Source organism: Solea senegalensis, linkage group LG19 (assembly GCF_019176455.1).
Source record: "Solea senegalensis isolate Sse05_10M linkage group LG19, IFAPA_SoseM_1, whole genome shotgun sequence".
Lineage (NCBI taxonomy): Eukaryota > Metazoa > Chordata > Actinopteri > Pleuronectiformes > Soleidae > Solea > Solea senegalensis.
The window spans coordinates 11,141,951-11,159,338 of record NC_058038.1 but is presented as its reverse complement, the minus strand read 5'-3'; the positions used below and the strand labels follow the sequence as shown (position 1 = coordinate 11,159,338).

Genomic DNA, 17,388 nt, shown 5'->3' with positions numbered 1-17,388 from the left:
TACAGATTGCTTCCAAAAAGAGGCAATTCTACTTTATTGCTATGTGCAATGCAACAATTACCTTCACACAGTGTTAAGCAGACAAGTGAGGGCTTCTTTCAAATAAAGACTGCACGACAAGGTTACCCATAGTAAAGCTCAATTCCATTCCACACTGCACCATCACTTAAGAAATACATTAAACCCCATGATTTCCTAACCCAGTCAGTGCGGAATTCAGATGAAGAAAGGAGCTCTGGATAAATGAAAGTGGTTTCCAAATTAAGAATTTTAGGGTTTCTTCTACCTCTAATGATAATCAGAGATAAAACTGATGGCAGGCCAAGAGTCAGTGTCTTAATGCCTGGTGCACCCACCCACACACAAGGATGCACTGACAGGACAGTGATAGTGTGGCCTTGTGTGGAATAGTTCACACACTGTTTGTCTGACCTCTTGCACCCACACTCCTGCTGACCACCCTGAAATGCTGACTCTTCTGACGTTTGCTGTGATGCTGCTCCACCCGCAGCCTTCCCTCTTGACAGGATGTTCATGAAAGATTCCACAGTACCCCCCAACCCCCCCACCCCCCCCACCTGTTTTCACACCCAGCAAGCTGAAGAGGCTGGCGCTGTATGTATCTTTATAAGGAATAAGAGTGGCTTTGTAGAGCTGCATATCTTTATAAATCCATAAAGCCCAGTGAAATAATGCTTTGTTTCCACTTGACCTGGCGTTATTCATCCAGTTTTGCGACTCAAACTGAGATGATGGAAGCAGGAGTCACACACTCTCAGTTTGTCTGTAGTTTGTCACAACTGTCAGATAAATATGATGTTTTAGCTGCACAGGGTGAAATGAAACAAAAGCGGTGTGGATAATTTCTTCTCCACAGAAACAAAGCTGTTTTATGTTTCCCCTGAGAGGCACTTAAATTTAAGGCAGTTGGTGGAGTCAGTTTGCCAGATTTCTCGGATCTGCAGTTTACCCAACATTCCCCCTCTTTTTTTTCAGTTTGGATGTCAAGGAATAAAAAAATAACATGCTTTGCCATGTAAATATGACAGCAAGTTTGACTCAGCTTATAACATAATCTTTTTTGCTTGCACCAATATAAACACTTAAATACTAAAGCAAACCAGGCTTTTCTCATTTCATAGGCTGTGTAGCGATGCAACGTCAGTGAACGTGCCAGGGAGCAGAGCACAGTAGCAGGAAGGCTTTCGTGTTCCAACAAAATGCTGCCACTTTTTTCATTTTCTGCTTCTCTTTCATCTCGTCACTCTTGAAAGGGCCGATAATGATGTTTAATTGATTATGTATAAGAACAAGCTCGGTTTGCATTCGTATCATTCATTCCACCCCCCCTTTTCGTGTGTGTGTGTGCGCTCTCTCCAAAAGAAGATCGCTTGCGTGCCATATCGCCTCTTCCCTTTCTTCTTCTAAAACAAATAAAGACGTCAAACATCAAAGCTGTTCTTGGTTAATAAAAGAAGACCTCAAATATTTTCCATTATGTTTGACATGGTTTTGGGTTTCGCCTACCAGAGGAATAACAACAGGACGGAATAAAATGATGGTTTTTTTGTTGTTCCTCCGTTTCTGTGTTACAGAGGTTAAGCAGACCAAACTTGAGCCTGTTCTTTGATCTTGTTGGTTCTAATTATTCAAAGGTAGTCTTTCTCTCTTCTACTTCTCTTCAGAGACACAAGGCGCCCCCACCCACCACCGCCCATTCAGACAACACACTCCACTACTCTCTTACTGTCCCTTTTCCACCCTCCCGATTGTGATATCCAGAGCTAAAACAACAGTCTTTAAGAGGATCGCTTTCCTTTGAAGTTGATGTCAGTCAGTTGCGTTTCTGTCTTGGGCCAGAGCACTAACCCCTGACCTGCAATGATTACTTCCGTGGCGCAGCCAAGCAGAGATAACTGTAAATGCAGGCCTTTGATATCCACTTGAGAGGAGGAGGAGGAGGTTGAGCCTGAAGGGAAATACATGTACAATGATGCTCAGGCATCTTAGCCAGTGTGTGCACAAGCTCACGGGCAGATAAACAGACAAGGCACCATATGGCAGAGGTCAAGGAAGCAGGGGTGCGACTCCTCGATCAAAGCATTAACACACACAGCGATATTAGAATTCCTCATAGGTTAACTTCTGTTAATGAAGTCACTATAATCTTCATCAGCATCTTTGCTTCCTGGTGTTGAGCCATTGCAATGATGAAAGAAAACACTTATCAGAGAAATAATGTGATCGCAAATAGTTAACGGTGTAGTTTGACATTTGAAAATATGCTTGTATTAAGCACCGTCGCAAATCGTAAGATAAGAGGTAGGACCGAACTAGAGCTGCAACTAACGATTATTTTCATAATCCATCGATTCATCTGTCAATTATTTTCTCAATTAATCGAGTAATCGCTTTGCCCATAAAATGTCAGAACATGTTTGAAAATGTTGATCGGTGTTTGTCAAATCTGGAAATGTCTTGTTTTTGTTCACATACCAACATGATTCAGTTTGAATGATTTCTTTGTGATGTGGAGCAAGAAAGAAACCAGAAAATATTCACATTTAAGAAGCTGAAACAATCAGAAATCTTGTTTTAATAATGAAAAAAGCTTCAAACCAATTAATTGATTATCAAAATTATTGACGATTAATAATCGAGTAATTGTTTCAGCTCTAGGCCGAACAATTAATCATTTCCAAATCCTAATTTTAAACGATTCTTTTAGCAACTCACCAAGGCTGCAATTTGATGGCACCTCATGTAGTAATACTCCATCTTGTTTTAAAATCACAACACAGTAAATGTTGAAGTGAAGCTTAAGTTAAAATGTGATATAATAGTTTTAATGGTAGTATCAGTCCATGATGCACTGGTAGCCAGTTAGCTTAGCTTTGCACAAAGAGTGGAAACAGGGAAACAGCTTACCATGTTTGGTCATAACAAAATCTGCCAATACTCCATAACTACCTCATCAGTTTCCATGCTATAATAGCTTGTTTGTTTATCCAGTGCAAAAATTGAAGTTATTATATCTTCTTAAAGTTTCCAGTTATTTAAAGTCTCATTTTATCGTTACAATGAACTGTCTCCACATTTAACCATTTACTCCCTAAATCCACGCTCAACAAATACAGAACTTTGTTGTTTTCACTGACTTAATACTTCCAGGAGCCATTTGCTGACATCTATTAAAACACGTTTGGAAAAAATTAAAGATTAAAACAGAAAATGTAATAGTCGTCCGTCAACACAAACATCAGTAAAGGGAGAGCACAAAGAGTCTGTTCTGTTTTTCAGGCAGTTCTTTCCCTTACAGATGTAGTTTTTCTTTTATCCAAGAAGTCAGTATTTAGTCATTGTGACAGTCCAGTTTCATCTGTGTCCAGATGGCAGACCGAGAACTCTTCTAAAAAAACAAAAACAAACGTATGGATGATATCCATTCTCACATACATATAAATGTAAATAATTGTAAATATTCAAGCTGCATTCAGCACATGAGCCAAAACCACTGTCACAGCTGATTAACTTTTTGTGAATGGTGTTACCCAGCTCATCTTTTGTTTAAATCATGTCTTCAGAGAATGGCATTTAGGGCCCAACACTCTGACATTGGCATATATAGTCATTACTGGAATGACTGTTGACATGTTCTGCTCAGCAAGACACGAGTCGGCCGCGCTCTCATGTGAGGGACAAATGAAGATGAGCAAATGAGAGTCCCTCATGGGGACTCACTCTTCATCCTTAGCTATAATTATGGCCCTATGTTTTTCACTCTGAACTTACAGTCCACTGTGGTATTTTCTTTTTTGTTCCTTTCTTTTTTCCCGGAGATAAGGGGGAAAAAAAGACCAGCACGCTGCCGAACAGAACGTCGTGTTCAAGCTCAGAATAGTAAACACAAAACCTTGTAATTTGCAGGATGCTTTTGTCATCTTTACCTCTAATTTCTCTTTCAGCACAGAGTGAGTGCCACATATAAGAGCAGGAATCAAAGGAAGCCGTGGAATGCGTTGGGGTGAAAAGGAACACAAAAATAAATGAATGACGGTCGCTCCGACCGCTGGTCTTGCTAAAAGTGTTATTGCTCTTCATTTAACACCCAAGAGATATTCACTTCACATTATATCGTATCGTATAGAGAGAACTTCTGAAACGTCTGTGGGCATTACAGAGAATGATGTGAAAAAGGCCTTGTGGATGCCAGAGATCAGAGGAGAGTGACCAAACTGGTTCAAAATGATAGACAGGCAATAATAACCATTCATTACAACTTAGGTATACAGACGATCATCTCCTACCGCTTTACAAAGGTGTCCTGTGTACCTAATAAAATGGCCGGATACTGCATTTGTCTTAGGGTTCAGGTTGATTTGCATTGGCTAATCATTGGCTAATCATTGGCAAGTGAATACACATGTATATCATGTATGGTATTCACAAGAAGTGAGTACCATATGAACAAAGGGAATATTGGTTTCCATCACCATAAATGGACACTCTCAATAACAAAGCGCTGAAATATTTGCTTCAATTTCAGGGTTGTGATGTGAAACAGTAGTGTTTAGGCTGCCGTTTGACAGCCAAGTTATAGAATAGGTGGAAACATACAACGGTATATTATAGTGTAACTTTGCTTTGTCTTGTTTTGTTGCACATAGTTTGACGCAACTTGGTTTAGTTTAATATCTTTTTGTTTAATTTAGTTCAGCTCAGCTTTGTCGACACATACGCGTGCTCTGTTGTGCTCCTCGATGATGCATAAACATGTCCAGGTTATATTATTATGCCCTCAGATCCAGACTAACATGCGGAATCACTTGCTCACAGTTACCTGTCAAAACCAGCATCGACCTGCGTGGTCTGGAAATGCCACGGGGTGTTTTCATTCCAATCTGTCACTGATTATGCCAATATGAGTGTTATCAATTTCTCAGGTTTGTCACATGCACTGTATCGTATATGAAGCTGAAAACATGTGAGGCAGCCAATGCTGTTTCGAACAGCAACCTCAGGAGGGAGCTGCAACTGCTCAAGATCCTGCTCTAATTCACAGTCACAGCCATCGACTGCAGGCTCTGTCAGGTGTCACCTTTTCAACCTGCTGCTGTTGTCTGCACCGCCTTCCTTCCTGTGTAACCTGCTCGCTGTCCTGTCAGTCCCCTCTCTGTGAACTGTCCTGTGTCTCTCTCATGGCGTGAGTCAGTTTTTGACAGCCTGCCTTCCTCCAGGTGACAAATTGTGATTCTTTTTTTCTTCCGTCCACATTGTGTGTAATTCCATTCATATTTGCTTTGTTTTCATGTTTACCCATTTGGACTAAGTGAAGAGCTGATATAATATAATGCTCTCATTCAGTTGACAGGGCAGGGCACCTCTTTCATGTCCTGCCTGTAATTACTTCATTTAGTCATGTCGGGGAGGAGGGTTTTTGCTGCTGTCTCTGAGAGGCAATTTATTCCCAATGCGAGTTCCTGTGGCATATTTATCATCTTAATATCTGTCATTTCACTCCAGGGGTAGCAGGATGAAAGACACAAAAACTTCAGCCCATCGTGCATCCACATTATATCAAGTAGTTAGTGTGATTTGCGAGTGGCGCTGTGCTAAAATTACGGCCTGCTGTGTCTGCCGTCCCCACGTTACACAGCAGCGCGTTGTCCTCTTGTCTTTGAAATGTAAATAATTTGACCGCTCCCATCACTGATATGGACTTTAGAGTTACAGCAGAGAGGAGGACCACTCGGGGCGACGTAACCTTGAAAAGTCCCCGTCATGTAATGGAAAAGTGAGGAACTTCTGTTGTAGTTTATTGCCGGTGTGATTCTTTTTAAAAGCATCCCCCTGGCTCTTTGAAGTGAGTACAGGTCTGTTTTTCTTCTGCAGTATAGTGTCACTCTGCCACTGCTTGTCTGCTTCTTGTCTCTGATTGGATGAGATGGGATCTCACCAGTTTCGCCGGCACAAAGAATTGCAATATTGTCATTTTAGTTGTGAAAGTGCTTTATTGAATCTGGGGAATTGTCTCATATTGCACGACAAAGTGAAGGCCTGTCTTCCTCTTAAAGTTTTAGAGACTCTAGTCCATGCTTTTACAACATCTCGGCTGGATTATTGTAATTCCCTGTATGTTGGCTTAGACCAAAAGAGACCACATCACGCCTGCTTTGCGCTCCCTCCACTGGCTTCTTATTCCTTTTGCCCCTAAACTTTGGAAATGAAATCTGCCTCCACCATTGAACATTTTAAATCACTCATAAAGACCCACCTCTTCTCCTTGGCCTTCACTTCAGGATGAGAATATACAACCCCAGACACTTCTATCTAGATTTGACCTTTATACTATTTTACTGTTTACTTTTATCTTTTTATTGATTTTGTGTTTTATACCTTTTAGGTCGTTGGGACTAAAGCACTTTCGTCAACCTTTCTTTTTTTGTTTTTTTTATTTTAATGCGCTCTCGAATCTGATCTGTTGTAACCAATGAAGGCACAGTTCATTTTCAGATAGGTAATCTTTTCATTGAATGATGCTGGCCACTTAGCTTAGCATTGTGTTTCCATGCCCAGTTAAATGCTGTTCAGTTGGACTGCGTCCCGTGACCCAGTATACAAGTGAAGTGTGTCCACCCTGATGTCAATCTTCACTCAGCTCTTGGCAAGAGAGCGAATACTTGCAAATGTCAAAATGATTGTGTTTACAGTAGACAATCCCATTTTCCCCCATTATCTGTGAGTCAAACGAGGTTGAAGTGAATGATTGGACTTAGAAGATTTGATGTCCTCACTGACAGAAATAGCCACTCTTCAAAGTTAGCTGACCAAGCCATAATCATGGCATCTTTCCTCACTTTTCGCTGATTTTGTCATGCATGCCTTGATGCTGCTGAGGCCAGTGCTTCATTATGCTCTTATAGTCTATTCCAGTCAGAGTCACTGTTCTCCTGACAGCTGTCTGTGCCGTTAGAAGAGCTTCTTGAAATGGCAACAGGTTTTTATTTTTCTCCTATAAGCATTACTTTTACTGAGTCACATCTTCTTTTTTTTTAAATTTATTTTATTATGTTTTTTCAGCTCAGTGTAGGTATAAAAATAGTCCCATAGTGCTATTATATACCTAACACATAAGCATTTTTATAGCTTGAATGTAATTTTGTGGGCAAAAATAAGTAAGACAAAAAAAGAGACATATTTCTTGATTTCCGTCCAATAAATGTTTGGAATTGTAAAAACCTCTCTTGGATAGACAGCTGTTACTGTCTCATGTGGCTACTGGATTCGGGTCACTCTCTCTGTCTCTCTCAGTCTCTCTCTGTCTCTCTCTCACTGTGGCATGTGAATCCATGGGCTTGTTACCCTTTGAGGTCTTGGTTTGTTTAATGAGGTGGTAATCTGTCTACACAGAGGATCACCCTCCAATCTTAAGTTCACTGTGTCAAGTGGCTCTGTTTATAAACTTCTTAGTGTCTAATAAAAATGGTTCTCACCCTCTTCCCCTCCCAAAACACCGGCACACGCACACACACCCTTGAGAATGGTATGTGCAATGTAATGATATATTTCAGCAGCGTCGCCTGTTTTCTCTCTCTCTCTCTCTCCTCTGTGATGCTACCACCTCTGGGTTGTGTATGTTTAATCTAATGCTGACATTGAAACCCATGCTTGTGTTACTCTACTGTGCTGAGGGCCAAATGCAAATTGTATCCTAGTGGGCAGCTGGCAGGAAAGTCCACATAGTCCAAAGGAGGTCGTGTTCCATCTACCTCGGCTCTGTGTTTGTGCAGTCATTTTTCAAGGGTGCTGAGGAGTTTCCAGCTGGAGCGCTGCAGTTTGCCCCGGGACCGTCAGAAAAACAACATCAACATTTTCGTGTAACGGGGACTGAAAACATGATCCACTCCGTAGTGTGTTTGAAATGTTAACTAAAGAAAACAAGCTGGCTAATGGTTTTGTATTTATATATTTTCTTTGGAGGCTTTGAAGTCCGGGGCCCATGTTGCATGTCAGCCCCAGTCAGCACTCGCAAAGCGGCCTAACTGTGAATGTAAAGACAATTTCACCTCTGACTCTGAGGACAGGCAGATTTAGCAGAAAAACGTTTTTTCGCTCCGCTCATCCTGAGGTACACACTGAAGGACATTCATCGGTTTTCAACCACGCCGCTTCGTACCGCCTTTAATGCCACCTCAACAGCGTCTTTGAGTATGTGTGTGCACATACAAGGAACTTGATCCCATCACTGTGTACATGTACATGCCTATACATTCTCTCATACATGAAAGAACTTTATATACTATGTTCATTCCAAAGCACATACATGTACTGATTTCCCTCATTTTCACCTTTATACAAATTACTGCCAAATACCTCACAGGACCAATACTTTTTTGGCTGATTTATTTGTGATAAATTCAAAATATGCGTGGGATATATTTTATATATGTAATATATATCTAACATCTAAACTTTTGTCCACAGTAAAAATGTCATTGTAACCTATACTTATCGTTTAATGGCCCCATAAATACAAAATCTCCATGTATTATTTTTCAACCACACAATTAATTTTTTCCCCCCCCATTATTCCATATTAAATCGCCCTTTTTCACATTTCCGCTTTAGCAAAGATTTCATAATTGATGATGGTCCATATGAAAACTCTGACAATGTGTAGAACACTTGGTTTAGTCTAATAAGCAGTGTCCATTGTACTCAGGTAGATATAAAACCTCATTTTGGGTCATCTGAAACTATCTGCATGATTATATTCCACTAGTTTCATGGGAATGTGTGAGTTTGAAACTTCAGTCCTGTGTGTGCGTCTGTGTGCGTGTGTGTGTGTGTGTGTGTGTGTGGGCTGGGGGTTATTACTGCTTCTTGTTGGTTGTGGTGCTGCCCTGTCTGTTCTGTGGCACATCTGTGGGTTGCGTGATGGTCTTTGTGGAACGGTGTTCTGTTAGCGGAGTTAAACAGACACAGTCACGAGCTCTACCAGACGCCATGGGCACAAGTGGCCTTGTCTCTTTGAGGCTCTGCACACGCACACACATGCACACACACGCACACACACACACATGCTACAGCCTAAAAACACAGGCTGACACTCAAACATATAGCACAATCATCTATAACCTCAGTCAACTTTCAGGATTAAATGTCTTTATTCTGGGTTAAATGTTTCAGTGAAGCCTACAATATTGATGTCTTCTCCGAGGCTGGCCAAATCTCAGAACGCTGTGAATGAGAATGAGTTGTACTGAAGCTGCCAGTGTTCCTGGTCTTTATTGGTCCACCAGCACGTGTTTGATACATCCTGACCACACCAGTTTATCAGTTTGGTGTGTGTGGCCTGCACCAGTTCCAAAAGCCTTTACACAGCAGCCAAAATCCCAGTTTTATTCCAAATGGAGCTGTCCAACAATTTAATAGCTGCCTTTTTTCTGGTTATTGATTTATTTTATTTTGGGAGGGAGGGGGTGTCTGTGTGTAAAACGTTTTATCTCCCTCTTGCCCATTTGTCAAAAGGCAAACCATAAACTTCCCTGGAGGTTGACATCGGAGCATCCATAATAACCGCCATCGTTCAAAGCGATGCAAGATCCCACAATAAGATGTACAATTTTGTCATTGACTGGTTGATCCTCTGTAAGTAAGTGGTCACAGCACAGTTCTGTCTTATTCTATAGCTCAAACGCTGTGTTCCCCCCTTTGCATGTCAGACCCTGATAGATTTTAAATTATTTTAAGGGCAGAGGAGGATAATGAAGACCAGAGTGTAAACGGGCCAGAGTGATGTTAAAAAGAGAGGAAAAACTTGGGGAGATCAAACAGCCAGTCGATTGACTTTGATGTTTGTTTCTGTCGTTCTGCGTTTGCGGTGGCTTCAGACATTTTATTAGTCTTCCTCTAAGATGCTTCATCCCTTCTTCCTGCCACCTATTTTCCACATGCAAATTTGATGTTGTAGTGGAACGAAATAGCACATCTATCTTACTGTAAGATTCATTCAATGTAGAGCTCTCAGATGTGCACAGAACACTAAAAAAAACAACTTCAAAAAAAGGGAATTACACCATTATCTCAGGGGTGGGAAGAGGAAGTTCACCTCATGTGATGCCACATGCCACCATCAGAGCCACACCCACAGAGGTGCCAGCAGAGGGGGCCCGGCTGGCCTGGCAAGCAAACTCAGTCCATCAGCGCAGTCTGACTTTTATGAGATTAGATGAAAGCGCTGGGAATAATGACAAGTGTTTGATCGTGAAACCCAGCTGATTTACTGCCGAACCCAACACCTCTGCTCACACCTGCCAACACCCACTCACTGATATGAGAGATGAGATTGAAAACATGGCCGTCTGTGTGTGTTGGCTTCATGCGTGAATGTGGTGCTTTTATGGGAAGGAATTAATGAGCTAATTCACAGGAAGTCGTTAACTTGTATCAGACAAACCACATACAACAGAAAGAAATTAACGGCATTCTTATCGAACGTCTGTTTTTCATTTATGACCGTCACGTCATAAGATTGCACTGCACATTTGAGTTTATTTAAGTGTGGTGGGGTTATCCCCTCATGTTTGTGTTGGTTAAACAGTTGATAGATAGACAGTGCTTCTTCCTTTTGGCAGCTTGTGGTTTTTGGGGCAGCACCTGGCTCATTCATAGCAGTTGTAGCTGGATTTAATCTATATTGCCCAATCTTTTTTAGCACCTCCCCACTGATATGAAATTATAGCAAGTTGTATACATTGTTTGATCATTATAGGGATTATCTTTAAACTCAAATCTGGGACCAATGTTGCCAGATGGAAAATACAGAGTTATTGTACTGTGACTTTAAAATAATCGCATATTATCGTATTCTGACAAAAATCATCTTACACACTGAAACAACTTGCAAAAGTGCCAGAATACTACATGTTATAGCAACTAAACTATGCTATTAACACGGAGCTTTGGTCATTTGAAAAGAGGGCAACTAACTGTTAAACAGTCTATGCGTCTCACAGCTTACCTTCAAAATAAAAGCCTAAAGATCTACACACAATGCCACTGCTTTGTTACAGAAGGAACGTCACTCAGAGCCGCTGAAAGGCAACTCAGTAAAAACAGCCTACAATATTTTTTAGATGAATATTCACAGTCAAACAACTCCCAAAGTCTATATTAAAGCGATTAACACCTACTGCAAACGCAAAGGAGAGCACAAAGAAAATAATGCCAACCATACTGATGAATAATTATGCATTACTTACCTAACAGTCAAATTCAAATTAGAAAAACTAAATCTAATCAGCAAGTGCTCTTGGTTTGGGACGTGTTCAATGAAATGGCCAAATTATCGTAAATTTTTTGAAATTATTGATTGTGTAAAAATGTGTTAAAAAATCAGCACATCAACCAGGGGTTTAAGTATTTTAACCCTCCAGCCTGTGTCCAAAAGTGGTTCTTTGATGAGCAAATGCCTGACAGGGATGGAGACAGACGAGAGAAGACAGAGAGCAGCGAGAAACCACAGTAGTCAATGGCATGCTTTACAAGAGACAAAGCATTGAACAAAAGAAAAAAAATAGGATAAAGGATGTATTTGCTTCAAAGGTCTTACTGTAAGTGTAATTTTCAAAGGGGCTGGGTTGCCCTCGTTCTATAATTAAGTTCTTCACATTGGGTTTGTCTGGAATTAAAAGGACTATTGCCACTTTTCAGCATAGATGTTTTTATATGTCTAAGTTTGTCTGTGGTGAGGGATGAAAGAGACATGCCTTCCCCTGTCTCCTGAAATGTCTTTACACCAGTGGAAAGTCATCGACCGAGAGACTTTGCAGTGTTTGAACTTGTGTCTCGTGCCGTCCTCGTCTTCAACCGCTCAACAGAGGTGGTTTTATTTAATTTTGTGCTCAACACTGTGATGCTTTACCCTTTTTGTTTTGTGTCCATAAACTGTGCCCAGATGACTATAGATGATCCCCACAGTGAGGACAATGTCAGAAGAGTCTGTCTGTCTGTGCAGAAGTCTTCTTTTCATGTTTGTCTCCATCTGGACAGTTTGAAGATGAGATGAATGCATTATTTGACGAATCAGACCACTGAGAAGTTGAATTAAGTATCAGGCTTTCGTATTGACAACAGCAAATTCAGTCCCCAGAGAGATCATTTCTAACTTTTCATCCTCTTCGAACCTCGCTTTCAGTCTGACAACAAGGCGGTGGCCTTTGCACCGAAGAAAACCCGGGATGACAATCGTCTTTAGTGTGTTACCAAGAGAAAATCTGATGACAGTAGTTGAGACTAGTGGACTGTAAAGCATTATCTGTGGTGCCGTGGTTTCTTCCTCAAAGTACAGCTTCAGGGCAGCTCTCAAAGTTCAATCACAACCCCTGCTCTGCTCCCAGGACTACTCTTGAAATGACAATATTACAATGACGTCAGATGTGGGTGTTTTGCTAAAAAGTACACAGGACAAAAAAATAATAATAGTGATACAATGAGACAGGACCAGCTGATAAACCCCCCCGGAATGGCTGATTCTTTGGAGCCAAAAACATTGAAACTGTTTTGGGTTTTTTTGCTCCAGACATAATGTCCTCTTGATGAAGGATAGTCTGCAGCATTCATCAAAGGCACTTAAGATGTATAATTAATAACAGAAATGAGTAATTTGAAATTACAGAAGAGGACATCCAGGTCTCTTTGATCCCATCAAATTTTCTATGGATGACTCATGGTCCTTTAATTAGCCAGGATTTAAGAAAATTGGGTGGGGTCTGTCTATCTTGTACCGACCACCTACCACAAGCACCTCCACCCAACACCCCAAACTGAGAAGAAAAGAAAAAATTCTCTTCATGTGTAAACACTTCCCTCTTATCTAACACAAGCTGGATTTATCCTGTGATTTTGACCCTTTGAAAACTAATCTTAAACTAGATGTTGATGTGATCGGCATGTGATTGAAACAACCACAAAAGTGTGAAACAGTCACTGAAACATAAAACCATCAAGACTACATGTTTACCAGCAAGCACTTTCAAGCTATTGCCAAGCTGCTGCTCTGTACTGACCTGACAGGTTATCTATTTTATACACACAGAGACTGCAAAGACCGTCATTCTCTTCATGCTTCATCCATCCTGAGTGATGCAAGTGGACAGCTGTGACAACATGTGTAAAAGCAGCTTAGATGCATTGAGGACCTATTTGAGATGCAATCTCTTAGATGCATGTCGTCATGCACTCTCAGTGTTGTGAAACGTGTCCTGGATCACACTCAGGGACTGCTGACTCAGCTGACATCCCAATGTAATAATCCGTCCATGTTCTGTACTGCTTATCCACTGACGGTCACATATATCTCTCTCACACACCAATTCAGACCAAAAATACTACTGTCTGTCATTTGGTTTTTGTTTGCTTTCCCATTAGGAATAGTACCAAAATAACTGTCCCCAACTGTTAAATTTCTACCCTTCCCTTGGTGTACCAGAGCAATGGTGCGGGTGGAGCTAGACCTACAACAGTCTAAAGAAAAGCGTCACTCGGTGACCGGTGTTCCTTCAACGGTGGCAGTCTGTTCTCATACAAAGCTTGACAGAGCTCTTGTTGAAACACCCACAAACCAAGCAAGAAAAGAACAAGCTGCTCCGTTGTTGTCTGTTGTGTCACGTTCGATGTTGTTGTCCGTTGTTGTCGCACCGGTACAAAAACGTGCTACGTATCTCACTGACACGGCCATCAAGCACAGTGCACACCCCACTTACCAAGTATAGGTACTTGGTAAGTTGAAATGTGAGCTTGATCGAGGGCTTTACCATTCCGAACGGCACCGTACTGTACCAAACAACATGATTTAGTATTTGTGAACAAGAATTGCATATGTATGTATTTGCCAGGTGTAGTGAGGTCTGTGTCTTTAGAGTCCCTCCCCCAAGTTTTTCACATCTCAGGCAGCACTAGTGCGCTCATCACACACGTCTAATCTCTGCCAGCGGTTTTTACAGCTCTCCCGTTCAGTTAAAACAGACAGAGGTCCGTCAATGAGACAAGATCTGAATATTAACATCATCAGAATCATTTAAGAATAAAGCCGTTGTTTATGGGCTGCAACTTTTTCCCATTATGTGATAAGCCAGCAACTGAAACATTAGTAAACTGTGGGGCTCTGTGAATTAGGGCTAATGCGAGGAAGCCTACGTGATCAAAATACCTCTTGTTGTTGTTGAGTTGCTTCCATCACTCCACTCAAGGATGCCATTCACAACAAATGGACCGCAGCCCTTTGAAAGTGATGGGACAAAAACCCTCAGTACTTCTCTCTTGTTCCTGTCTTGACCATGCCATGGAGCTCTCAGTGAAGTAAGCAGAGCATGTGGCCAGGCTTACGTTTCTCTCTATTCTCTGTGGGTGGTCCCATGGGGGGGCTGTTTGATTATTCTGGGATAATCTTTTGATTACAATTCAATATGGCCCTCTTTCGAGGGAGCCAGTGGAATTTCCTTTTTTCCCCAGTGTGAATGTGTATCAACTGATTACATGAGCAAAAGCAGGCATCTGTCTTGACACCATGAACACGTTCCAATTAATCAACATTTTTCTCAATTGTTTAGCTTCAAAATTCATCCCTAAAAACGATGCGATGATGCGTTCCCATAAAACGTTAGGACGTCTGGGAGTACACGTCTGAAAATAAATCAGATAAATGCATCCATGTACACACATATTTGGCATTACTTTGTCTTTCATCTTTATACTCGGTTTGACATGGAAGGAGGTTGAGCATTAAGGGATGAAGGTGATTTACAAAGGAAGGTTGACACATGATCTTTTGGGAAAAAAAAGATAAATGGAATGCCATCCACACGCACAAGCTTTTAGTCTGATGACGCAATCACCTGCCACGGAAATCCAAGGAAAGTAGAGGGATCAATATATATCATTGTTGCATCCACGATCTGTAGCCAAGAAGAGCTCAACATCTTGGAGCAGAGTCTATGCTACTCCCTCTTAAACATATCTGAGGAATTCTATTTCTGTGGTTTTACTGTTCGTGTTTTGCAGTGGCGAACAGGTGCACCAGTCTATGCAACAATGGCAGGAATTAAGATTTTACGGCGAAGGTACTGGATGCAGTGATGCGCTTGAGAGAGTTTCTCCGTGTTGACAAACCATTTCCTTTTTTTCCTCCTCCCTCTTTCACTGTCCCTTTTGCTTTATGTGCCCATAAAGGGACAATGGATCACCCTCCTGCATTTCCATGTGACCTCATCTGTGTTTGATTTTTTTTTTCCAACTTGAAATTGGCCATGGGCTTAACATTGAGTCCTTTGATCAGTCCTGCCAGGAATTGGACTTGTTTATCTTGTTTATCTGATGATGGCCCCTTAATGGGGGGGCATACATTTGGTACGGGCATGCCTTGATGTGGGCCTTGGTAGCCGTGGGGCACAGAAAGAAGAGAGGACCAGGACTCCATAATGGTCGGAGGTGAAGGAAAGACGATTGCAGATGTGGCTTGAGGCCCTCTGAACCTTGTCTCTCTCAGCCTCTTTCCTCTAATACTTATCTGACCCCATACAGATGGCCCCCTCATCATCATCACCATCATCAAAAAGCAAATTTCCAGCCGCCTTTCTCCTCTTTTTAACCTGTGCAGCTCTTTCTTCTGCTGAGATTGACAGTTATGAATGCACATGCTGACGGCCTTTCTCGGCAGCCGGTGTAGTTGCAGGAAATGGCACTTAATCAACAGGCTTCTCAAATGAGATGTTGTTCACTGACTTGCTGATGGAGATGTGAAGAAACGGTATGGGTAGACAGCCAGGCCCCATCCCATCACTTGCCTGACTCAACCTCAGCCCCCTGAAATGAAAGCTTTCCTGTCCTGCACTGCAGCTGGACTCCAGGGAGCCTGGAGAAGGTCTGTTTATTTGTGCAACAATGTAATCAGGGGGTCTGTCATTATGAGTCCTAGCCTTTGCACCTTCTTTCTCCTTCTTCACCAGCCCCATCCTTTCTTCAGTTCCCAATAGTTCATTCCCCTTATTTTACCATCTCTCTCTTTCACCACACTCAATCTCTTTCTTTGAGCCTCATCATTATCCAAAATCCCTTTGCTGACCCTTGTTGACCTAAGGATGTGTTTGATGTGGTCCTGGCAACGGGAGAGATGAAATAAAGTTAAAAGTTTATTGTTTAAAGGGGAGATTTCCATGATTGGGGTTTGAGAAATAAACTTTCCTTCTCTTTACCTTAGAGAGTGAGGAGAATCCAGTGTGTGTGTGTGTGTGTGTGTGTGTGTGAGAGAGAGAAGGCACATTTGACGAAGTGCACTTTCTTCGGTTCCAGTCAAAGGGCAAGAGTGTGTAGTGCGGTAACATGCTAATAATTTAGTCTGTTATGTTGTGGTTTATATCATGAGATTCCTTCAGTTAAAAACCAAGCATAAGTAAACAAACTCACACATGTGGCCACAATATTGCTGTTCTCCTGTCCATGCAGTGCTCTCTGTGGGAAAAGGGGGTGTTATCCATCCATTTCATTCAGCGTTTCCCACTGATACATGACAGAGCCCACGAGAGCCTTGAGGTTTTGTCCAAATACGTAGAAATGTTAAACAAATGACTGAAACACATCTCTTTTACTGTCTCCCACTCAAACTCTTTTTGTATGCAAAGTGATGCCTTTTAACTCTTTCCTGTAGCATGTTCATGTATTTCATGTATCACATAATACGTGTCCCTTTATATGTGTTATTACTTTGAATTAAAGTCTGAAGCGCTTCCTGCTCTCTTACCCAGAAACAGTCCCAAGTCCTTGACGACTCTAAGATGTCTCTTATTCCCCTGTCTGTCTCAAGAGACAGACAGGCAGGCGGGTTAGTTTGGGCTGGTCCACATTCTGAACAACAGCATCTCCAGTCAGTGCCGCTCTACACTGAAGAAGCATCTTGTTTTTCAACTGGTGGTTTTCTTAAGCCACAATGTTTGATGTGGGCTTCCCTTAATCACACAACATGCTCTCTAAACATGAACTACATTCATCTTCGTTCCGCGACTTCTGGACTCCCCTCTGTTGCTGCTTTTGTTGAGTTACTGTGCAACAGAATAGTGAGACAAGGGCAAGACAGCGGCCTTGATCTCAATGAAGTGATTTTGATCTGGCCAATCCAGCAATTAGGCTACTGAGGGGAAGGGCAAACCTCTAATCCTGAATGGGACACATGTGTTCTTTGTAGTCCTAATGCCTCTTTTCCTCTTCTGTCCACATCACTGTCTAATGGGACACTGTGTAAGTATTAAACCAATGCCTCACATGGAAGCCTACCATTAGGATGGAGATGCTGTGCTCTTTGAGGCTGAGGAGTTTTAATTATAAGCTGTGGGC

General features: G+C 41.7%; 1 long non-coding RNA gene across 1 annotated transcript in view; it reads left to right on the top strand.

The window, feature by feature from the left end:
• LOC122784919 overlaps positions 1-17,388 on the top strand; it is a 58,057-nt gene that overhangs the window by 20,866 nt on the left and 19,803 nt on the right. The gene's annotated exons all lie outside the window — the stretch shown is intronic.